General features: G+C 35.3%; 1 protein-coding gene across 5 annotated transcripts in view; it reads right to left on the reverse strand.

Annotated features, from left to right (window-relative positions):
- LOC150107782 (eukaryotic translation initiation factor 4 gamma 3-like) overlaps nucleotides 1-16430 on the reverse strand; it is a 949069-nt gene extending 932639 nt beyond the window's left edge. For 2 of the 5 annotated variants that reach the window (XM_090392050.1, XM_090392046.1), the window contains exon 1: nucleotides 16213-16429. The gene's annotated coding sequence lies outside the window, so the exon portion shown is untranslated. Of the gene's footprint in view, nucleotides 1-15784; nucleotides 15985-16167 lie in introns of those variants that run through there. The other 3 variants (XM_090392049.1, XM_090392048.1, XM_090392047.1) reach the window with 3 other exon arrangements.
- Nucleotides 16431-16815: the final 385 nt, after the last annotated feature.

Consider the following 16815-nt stretch of genomic DNA (forward strand, 5'->3'; position numbering starts at 1 on the left):
CAAAATATACAGTTGGTTGTTGCTATAGGCCAGGTGGTTCCACAAATAATCTGGAAGACAGGCATCACCAAATTAGTACAGGTCAAATGATTATTATGGGGGGGGGGGGACTTCAACAATGGAGATATAGACTGGAAGGAAGAAAGATCACATGGCAGGAAGGAAACAATCTATACACCTTCTGAGGGATAATTACTTAAGGTTAATCACTTGGTTAGACTATAATAAATTTAGTTTAATCCTTTATCCAAGTGTGAGCAAACAAAGTTTGCACCTGAAAGTATCTTCAGGACTGGGGTAAGGTAGTACAACACCAGGCAACTCGTTGCAAAGGTGGAGCAAGCTAACATCACTCCTATCTCAGTATCTCCCATAATGCAAACCATATCTCCTTGGGGATATGTAAATGTTATGCATTAAGGGGAGGGCCACTATCCAGACTAGTTTCGACCTTTATTGAGGTCTCTTCAGTGGGAGGCAGGCCCAGACGTGGAGATACCAGGCATTCTGCCTGGTAGAAAAATATACCAGCAGAAAAATAAAAAAGATACCAGGCCCAGACGTGGAGATACAATGCTTGTCTACCCATTTCTGTATGTGAGCTCTTACCAACTTCCCTAAAATCTTCATTACCACACCAGAGATACTAATAGGTCGGTAATTAGACACATCAGTTTTTGCACCACCATTGTACAATGGAACTATCATACATTCCTTCCATTCCTGTGGTATCATTCCTGAGCTGAGACTCAAGTTATACAAATGTGTGAAAGGCCTAGCCAATTCAGCTGAACATTCCTTTAACAAACGGCTAGGGTTTTGTGAGAATGTGCAAGGAAAGTGGCAATGCCTTTGACTAAACTGGTTAATTTAAGTCTCAGCTCTGGTAGAGTTCCAAGGGAGTAGAAAGAGGACAAAATTATTCCTCTGTATAAGGGAGGTTCTAAGACTTTAGTAGCAAATTATAGACGAATCAGTATCTCAGGCTTGGTGGTAAAAGTACTAAAAAATTGGTAAAAAAAGAGAATTCAAGAATGAGTAGATAAAAATATCATACTGTATGAGGATGAATCTGGCTTTGTGAAGGGTCGGTCATGCCTTAGTAATTTACTAACTTTTTATAATAGAGTAACAGCTGAGTTGGATAAAGGAAATGGCTACATGATAATTTTGCTGGATTTTGCAAAGGCATTTGATAGAATGCCTTTGCAAAATTTGTGTAACATGGAACACTGTTACACAAATTAAAACAAATGGAAATGACACTGGTTAAATGGATAAGAGGGTGGCTGCTGGACAGTTATCAAAAAGTGGTATATGGAGAGGCAGAATTAAGGCAAAAACAGGTGACTAGTGGTGTGCCACAAGGTTCATTGCTGTTTAATTTGTACATAAATGATATAGGAAATAACCTGAAAGAAAATATTCAGTTGTTTGCTGGTGATGTAAAATTGGGTAGAATAATAGTTAATCGAGGTGATTGGAGAGTTTGCAAGAAGATTTAAGTAGGCTGTCAGTATGGACAAAAGTTAATGGGTGTCAGTTTAATGTCGAGAAATGTAAAGTTATGCATTTTGGGTAAACAGATTACAAGCTGTGTATTACATTGATGGCACTGTACTCCAGGAAATAGATGAAGCTAGAGATTTAGAGGTAGTGATAGACAGAGTTAAAGTTTAGAGGACAATACTGCTAAGGTTGCTAAATTGGCCAATAAGATTACTTGGCTAGTGAAGAACACATTAACAAGTAGAAATAAGGAAGCTGTAATTTCTCTTTATAAGGCCTTGATATGCCCACATCTGGATTACTGTGCTCAAGTCTGGTCCCCTGAGTTTCTTGGGGATGAGGAAGCAGTGGAGAGGATTCAGAGGCGAGTGACCAAGATAGTGAGTGGCCTGTGGAATGTTTCCTATGAGGATAGATTGAAGGTGTATGGATTGCAAAAGTTGGATGATAGGAGAAAAAGAGGGGATATGATAGAAACATTTAAGTTGCTTAAAGGATTTTATAGGATAGATGCAGAGGAAATGTTTCAGCATTTGGTTAGAGGGACCAGAACAAAGGATCATCCCAGGAAGTTGAAAAGTTTGGTCAGTAGGAGTGCGAGGACTAGATTTTGTGCTTGAAGAGTTGTGAATAAGTGGAATGGGTTGCCAGAGTCAGTTGTGAGTTCTTTGTCAGTTAATGGGTTCAAGCAGAGTTATGATATATGGGAAGACTGGGTAGTCATCTGACTCCATGGAGGTGCCTGTATAATAACAATAATTGGGGCTGTCTATACCTTCAACTATCAGCCAGAGCGATACCCAATCAATGGAACAATTCTTCTTTTATAGGACAAATTCCCTCCCCATATCACAGCGCTCTTTGCACATGTCTCTGTGACAGACAAAATACTGGAACTATTAAAACTGTGTTTAATTATTTCATATTGCTGTTTTCATTTAACCCTTTAACTGCTGAGAATGTATTATTACGGGCTTGGAAATACACGCCTGCTTTGCTGAGTCTGTATATGTACAGTTGGTGTGCCTCCCATATTCAGACAATTTTTTAGTATGGTAATCGTCATAAGATATTCAAACTTCGCAGGTAGGTTCCTCCATCTATTGCCAACCAACTGAAGTTTATTTGACTTGGGTTTCTGTCCTTGTATGTCATCTAAAGAGAAACATTTGAACTGGTGCAACTAATCATATGTTCTTTATATATTTTGATTAATTTCTACATAAATTAATGTGTGTAATTTGAATAATCAAGTGGACACTCCTTGATTATGCAAATGTTATAAAACACTATTATTGCCATTTTTGTGAGTGAACAAGTGTATATCAAGAATGTATGATGCTGTCTGGACTTCTTACTTCAGTAAGAATTTTAAATGATTTTATTCATAAATTTTTTATAAAATTATGAATAAAATCAGCACATGGGACAATGTCAGTAGAATATAAAATAATCAGTTAAAGGGTTAATTAAACCTAATTATGTGTTGTATTTGTACTATTCTTGTGTACCTTGTTTTCTATGCATAATTCCTGATGAATTGCTATTTTTTTCATCAGAACTGAAGTAACACTAGACTTAAATTTACAGTTGATACTAAATGCTTGCCATAGAAAACTTGAAAAGATTTTGCTTTATTTTAATTATAATATATTGTGTACATAGATTGGGTCTCCCGCAATGAGTCTTCGGACTCCATGGACGTGCCATTATAATAATAATAAAACAAAGTTAATCTCCTGGCATCATTCTTCTCCAACTCCTGTAAACAATCACACAAATCGCTTCCAATCATGCCAGCAAACAGTTCATCAAAATTCCTACTGTGGTCTTTTGTACAAAACCAGAAGAATCTGGAATAAGCAAGATACCATAAATTTGCTGGTATACCTTTTTCATCTGAAAAAATACTTTTGCTGGTATTTTTTCAGTGATTAAAAGCTGTGCTCCAAAATTAATATTATACAATCCCTACTATCTTTTGCACTTAATGAGTATCTCCAAACAGTGGAGATATTTAGCCCATTCAAAATAAAAAATAAAAGCAAGTCCTCACCTCAGTTTTTCCCCCCTAAAATAATGGGGAAAAAATGTCATTAACAGTTAACTTCTTCACTGTAGGCACCACTAGATCCACTGCAGATCACCTGGCCTACATTATCTCTGAACATGTACCATGAAAAAGCTTGGAGAAACTTGTACAGCTTGACATTTCCAGAGCATATGACTGGGTCAAACAAGTTTATTCCACAAACTACTGTCTGCTTTGTAACTGGATAACCATTTTCTCTCTAGTTGCTCAATGTGTATCATAGTGAATAACATCCTCTCTTCAGACATCTCTACCAAAGCAGGAATAACCAAGGACTATCCTCTTGCCTGTAAGCAAATTCATGTGCAAACTTTGTTTGCTTACACTTGGATAAATAAATGCCTTAAACGCAGATTTCCATACTATTCCTCACTAGGATAAGGATAGCATGAAAATCTGTGTCACCTTTGATGATGCCAACATACACAATCCCATCTTTCTTCTAAATAAAGATCTCAAGTCACTTCCCTAGACTTTTAGTATAATATCTAGATCCTGGACATTATTGGATCTCTCTTTTCTTGGACTGACATTTACTACTAACCTTTCCTAGCACAAACACATCATCCATGGCTTGCTCAGTCTACAAGAAAATTTAGCATCCTTTTCCACTTGAGATGCTACTTTTCACCTCTCCAACTACTAACCCTGTACAAATTCAAATTTGCTCAAACCGTTCTCATTTTGAAGCACCAAAAAACAACCCTAAAAATTTTTGATGTCCATAAGAGGGCAGTTCAGTTAATCAATGATTCCACTTTCACAGATACTTCAAAAGATGCTATTTTGCTGAACTGGCATACCTTATACCTTCATTTTGTTTGCTTGTTATAACATGACTCCCTACACCAGTGTTTCCCAACGTTTCTTGGATCATGCCACACCTCAACGCCTCAAAGATTATGATTCCCCCCAGCATAATAGTCAGCCAAGTTCTGAAAAAGTATAATATAAATATGTACTTTAAATAGAAAAGGAACACTGGTAAAACTGTTTTTAATTTGATTTTCTTCAATGAATATAAATTTTATATTGCACTTTGTATATTATAAAACATAAATCGAACTGAACTCAGGAAAATAAAATCCAAGTTAATGCAATCCTTGAGCTTGATGTCTGCTGCAAAGAGTTTTTATTTAAGGTACTAATTTAGTCATTTTTAATCTCAAATCCCAATGGTTTGTGATATTCAGAGGATTTCTTTTTTTAGTAGCAAGTCATTTACAGCACTAAAGCCACATTCAACTAAATATGAAAACGAGAAGGGCAACAGTATTTTTTTTGCAAAACCAGTTGAATTTCGGTATTTTGTTTCTGTCTTGTCAGAAAGCCATGCCATTGTTTCTTTTATGTTAAATAACTTTCTAATAGACTCATCATTTTGCTTTTCTGAGAGTTCTTCTTGATACTGTATTTATGTTGACTGCTGCACTGGTGATGTCAGCTTTTTTTTCTCGGAAAGTCAGGTTTGCAACATCGGCAATTTATCACCAACGATGGTGAGTTTTTTTGAGTATATTGGTGATGAGGTGACGAATGCAATGTCATTTTATAATTAATCCTCAAATTATTCAAATTTCCCCCCTGTGGGGCATACGCCCCATGTTGAGAAAGACTTCCCTACACCCTTTTAAAATCAAACTGTAAACTGCTGAACCTGCTTTTCCTTTCTCTTCTGCTATCATTCCATCTGCCTCTGTTTTCTAAAGCAGTCCTCCTTACTAAGTGTTCCGCAATGACTACAACCTCTAGCTATTCCAGAAGAGTTATTCTTTCTCTCCTAGATCTTGTCCCCACACAACATTAATGTGATATAGATTGCAATCTCTACTGTGTGAAACATATAACACACACACACACACACACACACACATACATTAAGGCCATAAAAAGAGGAGAAAATTACTTCTTTATCCCCACTGTCATATTTCAACATCTAAATGATCCAATGTACTCTTTTATCCACTTTCACATTACCCAAACTTCTCTGTCCAAAAATCCCAAATGGCAACTATTATTCTTTGCATTCTCTATTATTTCATTTACTACTATTACCACCTTTTAAAGTCCATCCTAGCAAATCAGCAAACAACTGCATATTCCTCTTCATCTCACCCCAATATCATTACTTCACAAATAAGATAGCAGTGAGCAAAGCAGACTACTCTATGTGGCACACCAATGGTCACATGCATTCACTAAGGCTCAGCTTCACCATATACTACTCTCCTTTATTCATATCACCAGACTCATATCTATCTATATTTATTCCAAGAAGTATGCAAGCTTTCCATGTGGCATCCTGCCAAATGCCTATGCAAAATCTAGCAGTATCACAATGCAGCCATCTTTAGATAACATTACTACAATTTTACCAAGGCAAAACCTCACCTCACAAAGTTTTACTGTCTTACAAAGAGTATTATTATTATTACGGGTATCTCCATGGAGTCGGTAGACTCATCGCGGGAGACCCAAACTAGCAAAACAATATCTGTCATATCTCTTCTTGAATTCATTTACAGACGAAGAGCTCACAACTAAGTCAGGCAATGAATCCCACTCATTCACCACCCTCCAAGCAAAAAACCTTGTTCTGACACCTTTGTTAACCACACTCTTCTTTAATTTCCATATTCCTATCTACCTATTCCTGAATTTGAACCTTAATGAACTTTTCCAATACCTTAGCCACCACACCAGGAATATTAACAGTCTGTAATTTGCTACTCTGTCTCAGTTCCTCCCTTATGTAATGAAATTTGCTCTCTTTTTACTCCCTGGGGATCTTCCCAGTTGAGAAACAACCTAGTCATGACTTGCATTGCCAATTACTGGCATATTCACACTGATATTCTGAACACCTCTAGTTAACCTGACTATTCCCATCACAACAATCACTGTATTTTCTCCATATAGATGACACTAGCAAAATGATAACTAAATAATTCACCTATAACTTTTGCTGCTATCAGCTTTCTATATGCATTCATTAAAGTCACCCTTCCTTTTACTCATGTCTGGATCTAACTCTGTGAAGAAAGAACTGATGTTCCTTTTAGCCTGGTTGGCTAATTTTCTTTCATAATCTTTGCCTTCTTTACCATGCCAGTCACTTTTCTAGAATATGTTTTGCATACCCTCAAGTTTACTCATCCCATCCTCTTTATATTCGTTCTGCAAAATTTTTTTTTTTCTGCAACTCATGCTTATATATATAATTCATTTTACTCGGTGGGAAATATTAAAAAGCTTGGAAGAACACCATAGAGATATCTCCTACAACAGGACTAGAGCCAGTGCTCTCTCTAGCCATGTTCTCTTTTCAGTTAACTCAGACGAAGGCCTCCAACACATTGTGAACTGGACTCAAACTTCTAACATCCATGTGTGCTATGATGAGCTTGAGAGATAGATTGTTGAATCTAGAGAAATTTCTCTAGATTCTTCCCATATCAACAACAGCCTAAGTTTCAATCTCTCTGATGCACACATTGCCTCTGTTCAGTATTGGCGCACTCATGACAGCGCGCAGTCTACGTTTATTTGGAACTCAAGCTCGCATTTTGTTTTCAAACACACTGTCTTTTGTACTTGTTCTGTTAATGCAATTTTAAGTCTCTGTAAGTTTTCATATATTTCTTTGATTGTGATACCTGAAGATGTTGATCAATTCGACGAAACAGTAAACTAGTAGTATCTTTTCAAATATACCATGGCATCTCTTTATCTCTCGGTATCAGTCATTAAAACTTTTTAATAATATATATATAATTCTCCTTTTAGAGGATAAGTTTATATTTAAAGATATAATTTAGTTTCTTGGCAAAATTTTTAAAATTCCTGATTATGAATCAACCCCTCCCTGATACTGATAACACCTACTGCATGCTATAGATAGCAAATGTAGATCAAAATATATGAACTACAACAACAATAATTTTTTTTATATAACTTTTTAGTAATAATTCTGAAGTGTTTCCAGAATGATAGCATTTTGCTACATCAATATTAGTGTTCTAGGGTTAAAATTTAATTTCATGGTTTATTCAATTTTAATGTCAAAATGTAAATGTTTGGGATATAGAAGATGTTATAAATCTATCATCATTTATAGCCAAAATAAATGAATATGAAACACAGAAAAGTAAGAAACTTATTTGAGGGCTTATGAGAATACAACCTTTGGCATCAGTGTTGCCTTACTATTGCACTTTAAGATGCGAATTCTGCCCAGTTGTCTTTTATTAGTGTTTATCATTATTATACCATTGGCCTTATAACTGTTGATGATATACTGGTGTAGATGATGATAGTTGCTGTTGGTGGATTAAGTGGTGGAGATGGAGAATTATAGAGTAGGTGCTTTCCCTCGATGAGTCTTTGGACTCCTTGCAGCCATCACATAATAACTGTTGGTTCTCATCAAAGATCATGTAGAACCTTAAGAGGGTGCAGGTTGTTGTATCCTTGTAAACTCTCTAGTCAAATTTGAAACTTAAAAAAATCTCAAAATGTAAACAGATGAGGTACACACTACCAAACTGAAGCATTCTAGGCTTTTTTCCCCAGCTAATGTTAGTTTACTTCACAATTGTAATAATACTGTCATTCTAAAAAAAAAAAAAAAACTATTTTGTTCTGCCTTTAATTTTAGAGTCTATGTTGCAATTACTGACCACTTCTAAATTAATATATCTCCTTCTGCATCACTTAAATATGGCTAAAAGAGATTGGAAATTATTATATGTTTCTTCAATATCCACATTGCCTAATTTCAGCTATTTCTAAAAAAAAAAGTTTCAGTTACCATCATGATGCTGCTAATTAATTAGAACCTAGAAGAAATTTGGCTGTTTACAGAAGAAACAACACTGAGTCAAAAACAAACAACTGGTTATCAAATAGAACCTGAAATAGCAAAAAATAAAATAAAAGATAATCCATAAAAGCTATATTACTTTTTATGTGTATTTAGCTCATATACCTCACAAGAGCATTAAGGGTTAAGAATCAATGCATCACAAAAAAAAAAAAAAAAAAAAAAAAGCAAGATATTCATAAGACAATTTTCAACAGCTTATTGGCGGTGATTTGCTGAAGCAATAAATTGAAGCAAATGAAGCAATAAAATTATATTGTAATGATGCAAAGGCATTTCACAGAATATAGGCAAGTTAATATATAGTCAGCAAGGGTGAATAAACATCTAGTGGGATGAACAGCAGAGTAAGAGACTGACCAACAGTCAGTCTTTCTGTCTTTCAACCAGTACTATTAATACAACATGTGCATTAACCAGAAATGAATCCTCCCTTGAAAAGAAGGGGGTCGAACGGTTTGACAAATTTTCAAAACAGTTATTTGCAATTTTGCATCATCAGCAACAAATGGATAGCACAAAATTAAGGCATGATAAAGAATGTCACTGATAAATATCTCTATGAGATGGTATGATATTCAGCCTGTATCTTCACCCCTGCTGGATGAAGGCCTCTCCCATTGCAGGAGAGTTGGATCTACTTCTCCCATGGTGACCCACTCCATATTGGGAGAGCATATATATAGTTATATGAATGGCTGTATGAAGTTGAAAGACAATCCCAAACATCTACGCCATAGGCAGGATTTGAACAAGCAGCCTTTGGCTGGAGAGTGGATACACTAAGAGAACGTGTGAATAAACTAGTACAGTGAGTAACTGAGAATTGATGATAGCTGAGTAATACATAGTATGAAATGCTGAAATTTGGAAATGGATGACCAGATGTTATGAAATGCTCAATCACAAGATTTGACATCCTGCATCATCTTGACAATAATATTAAATATTTTGCAATGCAAATATTAAACATTCACTCAGCCTTACAGAATTAGCATTCTGGAAATGTCACTAGAGTTACTGTTTTTCTGTGACAAGCAGATTCTGATATATGATTGTCTTGTTTTTGTTAATTTTATTAACTTCAGAATGACAAGTATCAGTAAAATTATGATTCAAAAAATAAGATGTTTTTTGAATTAATTCAATGGATGCATTAACATAAGCTAGTTATGCAGAACACAATATTCATTTCTTAGCATCTTACAAATACTCATAACAATACTGTTGTTCTTTTATGAGTGCTAAGTTGTTAGCTGATGATCCCTATAATATGATGCTTGTCAGTGCTTGTGATAGTTATGTTCCAAAGAAATGCAAAAATTTTAAACAGAATATTTTTCCTACTTACTGCATAAAATGCAACTATGCTGTGTGTGTGCAAAATAAAGGTTAATTTATGTTTTGAATATCAAAAAAAATTTCTTCTTGGTGAAGATCAAGCAAGAGATGAAAGGAATGCAGAGTGAAAATGGAAGAATAACAGATATGTACAGAAGAGAGAGAGAGAGGAAGAATGGAATAAAAAATAGCAACATGAAAGAGGTGTCAAATGATTCAAGAGTGGTCATATATGGGGATTCAACTATTAGAAGTGGTTAATAAGATGCATAAGGTTTGCTTTCCTGGAGGTAGAATGAGCAGAGCAATTAAAGCACAGAATATGAAGAGTAAGCAAGTAAAAGAGTTAATAGTGGTAGTAGGCACAAATGATTTGGTTGGTAACAAGGAGAATGTAGGGATGGCTATCAGGAGGTTACTGAGAAGAGTAAAAGGTAATGGTGTGTTGCCTAGGTATGACAGTAATCAGTCAAGATGGAAAGCAAAGATTATAAATGAGATGCTAGCAGAGGATTTGTACAAGGAAAAAGAAATTCATTTTGTGAACATGGAAATGAATTTGAGGGATAGAGAGCTGTATAAAAGAGACAGGCTACATTTAAATGGATTTCTTGTGCATCAGTGAAGAAACTGTTGCTGCAAGAGAATAATGACTGAAGAAGTAAGAGGTAGTAGATATGTGATGTACATGATTCACATAACCAGGGATATGTGGGGGATCAATGTCATATTTGTTGCCAAGGAACAAAGAACATTTAGGTCTGAAGAGAGGTGTAAGATTCAATAAAGAACAATGGCCGGGGATGGTACGGAGGAGTCATAATCAAGAAGTGGGGTCAGTGGGCCTTGTTAGAGAACCAGAAATAAAGCTAGTACATATGCTTACAAATATGTCAAAAGTAGTCAAATTACACAGAATGAAATTGTAGTACTGATAGTTTATTTGTCCAAAAATTGTTGGAATGAATGAGACATGGTTGGATGAGGATAACACTCTGACAGGAATAGAGATGGAGGGATATGTTGTTCATGAATAGACAGGACAGGAAGGGGTGAGGAGTAAAGGGAAAGATGCAAGGCACAAATAGGAACAGTGGTTTAAAGCAGTGTGGTGTGAGGGAGAGTTAATAGGATGAAATATCTAGTTGGGTGTTGCTATAGGTCTGGTAATGAGGGAAGTGAGAAGGAGATGTATAGGCAAATTAGTCTGGCTAATACAAAAAAAGCAATCATAGCTGACTTTAATTATAGTGATATAGCCTGGAATGAACAAACCGTATCTGAAGGCAAAGAGAATGAATGTTTTTAGTTTTTGAGAGATAACTTAGGTAGTACATAACAGAAGGTACACAAGGATCAAGGGTCTTGGATTTGATTCTCATTAGAGGATGTTATTGTAACTCTCCCTCCAGTTGGTGAAGGTAACCATGATTACTTGTTGGTGCCAGCCATATGAGGACTTCTGTGTGAAAGAAATATATACATGAAACAACTATAAAGTTGATGATTATATGACAAGATCAGGAAATGGCTTACAGCTATATCAGGGAATGATAAATTGGATGGAAAGGAGATCAATACTGCTTAGGATCTGGCCAGGAACTGTCTGGCAGAGGCAATGTGTAAATTCATTCCCAAGGTCAGGAGGTCAAATAAGATAGGTATGAAATGGATGAATGAAGAGGCAAAACACTGTTTGGAAGAAAACATTATGGAGGTAGCATGAGATGTGTTAATAGTCAGTTGCATGAGTACAAAGAGCAAGCAAGAAAAAAAAAAGCAATTCACTTAGTAAGGGTAGCAGATGTGAAGAATGAACAGCAGTTAGCTAATGAAGCTAAAAGAAATCTTAGGGAGTGTTTTTTTTTTTTTTTTTTTTCAATACATGACCAGACTGTTTGGTTAAATGGTTTGCATACTTACTCGTCAACCAACAAGTCACAGGTTCGAATCCTGCCATAGGCGTGGATGTTTGCGATTATCTTTAGGTGGAAGATGAATTTCATTGTCCAGTGTGAAACCACCTCCCTGCTTATTGGAGGCCTGAAGTGGCTTGAAAAGATTCCATGTTTGGTCTCTAGTTCAAGGTTTCCTGATTATGTAACTATATAAATTGATAAAAATGGCAAAAAAATCCTTAGCCCGCCCACAGTACAAAATGTACTATATGTTTATAATAACCTTTCATGAGTGGGAACCACACATAAAAAATAAAAAAAGTAGAAGAATGATTACAGAATAATTTATTATTATTATTTTATAACACCTCCAGGGAGTCCAAAGACTCATCGAGGGAGGGCACCTACTCCACAACTCTCCGTCTCCACCAACCGCAACTACCTTCATCATCTACACCAATGCCATCTACCGCTGACCACCATCACTAGTATTTTCACAGACAATCACAAACATCCATGCCCACAGCAGGATTCAAACCCACAGTCTTTTGGCTGGAGAGCGTATATGCTGAGCACTCGGCCAACCAGGCCGGCAATACTGATACCAGTTAGTGAAAATGATAGAATGATAACCACTGAGGTGGAGATATTAAATGAGCAATTCATAAAGGTATTTCATCCTCATCAAAGTAACATACAGAACTTGAGAGAGAGAGAGAGAGTGCAGGGGGGGGGAGCTACTGATGCTGAATGAGGAGGTACACGTGGAACTGAATCGACCTGATGATGGTATATTACATGTGAAGAGGGAATGTTTCAGGGAGTTAACAGCATTACCATACCTCTTTAACATGAGTCTAGCGAGGACCAGGATTCGGAATTGGATTGACAACAGCAGCATTTTCTTTGATGGACAGCATGGGTTTGCTAAAGGAAGATTATGTTTTAGCAATCTACTTACTTATTATAACAAGGTAATAAATGCATTGGGCAAAGGGAATACATACACAGTGCAATTTAGATTTTGCAAAAATCTTTGATAGACTACCATATGACAAGCTAGTAATTAAACTGGAAGACATGGGGATGAATAGTAGATTGGTGCATTGGAAGGAATGACTGTCTGATAGATATTAGAAGACTGTATCTGGGAAAGCAAAATCCCAGAAGAGGAAAGTCACCAGTGGTGTGCCCCAAAAGTCTGTTTTGGAGCCAGTGTTGTTTAATTTGTAAGTAAATATATTGGAAAGGGCTTGAATGGTGATATACAGCTCTTTGCAGATGATGCAAAGTTAGAGAAAATTAAGGAGTAGAATAAATATAGCTTGCAAGTGAACTTGAATAGACTGAGTGAATGGGCAAATGAGTGGGGTAAAGTTTCAATGTAGCAAAGTGTAAGGTTTTAAAATTTTATGAAACATTGATGACAGATGGAATGCAGAGTATAAGCTTGGTGGGGATATCTAAGAGGAGATGAAGGATCTGTGGCATGAAACTTTAGGGACATTGCTAAAATTGTGAGGGAAGCACAGTGGATTATAGCAATGATGCAAAGGACACTGATATGTATAAGGATATTATGATTCAATTGTATAAAGCTTTGATCAGACCACATATGGATTACTATGCACTGATTGGTCACCTTGTTTTCAAAAGGATGACGAGATCAATGACTCAGAGATAGCTGATTCATGTATCTGGAATGTTGAATATGAAGAGAGGCTGCAGGAATGCAACTGCAGAGTCTAATGGATAGAAAGGGGGGGGGGGGGGGAACATGATCCTGATATAAGCAGGTAAGAGGTTATTACCAGATTTAATGTGGATAACATTTTTCTCATGGGATGGGTGGACACAAGGGCGCAGAGAAAGAAGGTGTCAGCAAAGGGGTGAAGAGTAGGTTTTTTGCATGGAGAGTGTTAGGTAGTTGGAATGCATCCCAGAAAGTGTGGTGAACATGGAGACAGTGAATACACTGTAAGTCACAGTATGATGAGTTGTGTGCAAGAGAGTGGAACTTCCTACACATCTTTTGACTCCATGGAAGTATGATGATAATAATAATTATAATTAACAATTAAGTGTAAAAAACATGTCCTTCAAACAAAAATAATAAATGAAGTATTTTGAGAAGTATATAATGTTTTTTTTAATTACTAAATTAGTTAAAATTGCTACTTTCTGCAGTAATTTTAATGAGCATTTATGATTAATGTGTTGCCATGTAAACTTGCCATTCTAAGGTTAACAATAAAAATAACATTTAAATTACATTTCAAATAATAAATGAATTCATAAATATCATATTTTTGTCAAATATGTATTTGTTTTTTAACCCTGGCTCACAAATATCAAAATCTGGCCACCTAGTTTTGGAATGAATGGTTGGCACACCCAGTGAGACTATATCAAGAATTTACAGATGTTAACTGGTTGGTTCATAGTTATCGGCAAGTTAGCTCAGGCCATGAAGCATTAATGTACTACATCTGTCAACTGTGTATATTCTCAGGCAAGTCTGTATGCATTGCAAGAGAAAAATTTCAGTTGCTACGAGAGAAAAGAAAAAAAACTTTTATCTACCTAACAATGGCTAACTTACCCTCACCACTAAACAGCACTACAATCCTTCTGTCGCACATTTCTTTTCCCAGGCAAGGAACATGAACAATGTCATTCAGTCATAATGGAGTAGATTTGAACAAAATTATGCGAGTTCAGAATGCAAAACAATGGCACACAAAACAGGATTACTGCATTAATAATGACACCGAAATTTAGGGATAAGGAATTTATACCTTTATGCATGGCTTGGAACAAAACCTCATCTGAATTACATGCATGCACTGGTCCACAAGGTGATGCAATAACAAAGGTTCAGAGACAAGTAATCAAATAATCAAAGTAATCAGATTGTGGAATATCCATTATGAGCTAAGCAAATATTAAGTTACAGAATTCAGTAAATAGGAAGAAAGGAATTAGAGAGATCTATAAGTTCATGAGAGGTTCATCCAAAACAGAAAGAAGGTTCACTCTTTTGTATGCTATTAATACAAACGAAACCTACTGATAAAGAATAACATAGAAGCATATACCTATCCTCACAAACGGTAAAACAACTAAATGAGAATGTATGAAATCGTTTCTATATTTTTATGAACTGGACATATACTGATGATCATGATGAGAGCATAGCAGCATATGAAGCCAGGAAAATCCACGATGAGTCTGTGGACTCCATGGAGATTAACAACCTAGTAATTTTTCTTATGATGAATGATAAAAACCAGATGGCAAAGCAACTCAACACTCAATGAATTTAAAAAAAAAAAAAAAAAAGGCAAAACAGGCACCAAGAACTGTTATGGATTAGCATAACAAGGAATCATACAAAGAAATATTACAAGAGAAATTAAGTGCTTTAATTATATTCAAATATTTATTGATGCTTAATAAATATCTCTCATATGACTGCAAAATATATATACCTTACTTCAGATAACTGAAGTAAGGTATATAAATTTACCCCCCCCTGCCAAATGAAGGAAGGGGGGGAGTGATAAACAGTGTCAATCATAATGGGGGAAAATGTTTGCTGACAGTAAGTCAATCAATGCAAATATGGTTTGTAAAACAAGTGACCATTCAAAAATTAACTTCCAAAAATTTAGTAAGCTAAGACTCTTTCTTGTATATATAAACCTACAGAACACAGCTGCATATCAGATGCTGACAATTAAGAAACAAATTCACTACTTGTTTCTGTTTCTTTCCTACAAAATATACTAGTTATCGCTAATTAACCAGATGATTTTTAAGATGTTATCATGCCCATGAAATCAACATTACATGGAATTGTAAAGTAATGCAAGCGGTCGTTTAATATAATAAATCTTTGATCGTATCCATGTAAGATATCCCTTTAATTCATGCTCTATACCATATGACCAAATTAAAATTATGCGGGTCAAAACTTCACGCCTATAAACATGCAATGCTATACATCCCTACAACAATATACAATGTAAAAATAATATTCTACTGAATTTATTAAAATACATTGCCATGAATATCCAACGATGACGGGCTCGCCGAAATAAGAGAAACACTTTAATATCATATTCTTCTTCATATTAGAAGGGTGTGGAAAACATCGTTCATGTCCAATTTTACAAATTTATATAATAAAAGAGCATCTAATATTCTTGAAAACAAAAATCCGAAAACTCCTATCACAAATACACTAGGAGGCAATCACAACAATAATATAAAAAATGTCCAGGTATAAAACCTTAACTTTGTGCATGACGTGGTTTAAGGTGCTGGCTTTAGGCTTAACGATAAGCCTAACATATGCTGCTACGGGCTTGTGAACATGGTGTACATAGTGAAACGAAACAGAAATAACTTTATAAAATTTCATAAAATTATAATATATGTACCATTATAGAAGGCTCAAATTTAGTAGTTATAATGCAATGGGATACCTAGTTGGTCCTTTCTGCTGATGATGAATATTCTGATGACGCGAAGAAAATTTTGTTTTCGAAAAATTATTCATTGCAGTACTATATAAGTCCTCATAGGGATCGAGGCATCGAACCCTGTGGCACAAACGTACCAAATTTTGATTCCACTTCAACACAATTCTCAAGGTAATATTGAATATTAACTGTAATCTGTAATGCTTCGTTATTGGGAAACTACAGAAAGCAGAGTCACTTTATCAAAACATGTGTTGCAATAAAAAATAAAATAATAAAATAAAACAACGCTTTATTTTATAGCCAAATATTACATGAAAACCGAAAATACTATAATTCCACTACTTGCTTCTGTTTCAGCAGATGATATGCAATCAAATCCTAAAAATAAACATCATATCAAAAAGGAAAACTGCACACATATTTTGTATTTTGTGTTTTTATATATTTTAAAATTTCTATAATATAAAAAATTATGTCACATTATTAAAGAACTGGCTATTTGTATAAAATATCTTCGATCTTATTTGACCAGAAACTTCAATACGAGGCTTCATAGTCTGAAATGGAACAAATATCGTAAATTCTATAAGTACTTAACAGCTA

Source organism: Typopeltis vanoorti, chromosome 4 (assembly GCF_054136105.1).
Source record: "Typopeltis vanoorti isolate ZY-2024b chromosome 4, IOZ_Tvanoo_1.0, whole genome shotgun sequence".
Lineage (NCBI taxonomy): Eukaryota > Metazoa > Arthropoda > Arachnida > Uropygi > Thelyphonidae > Typopeltis > Typopeltis vanoorti.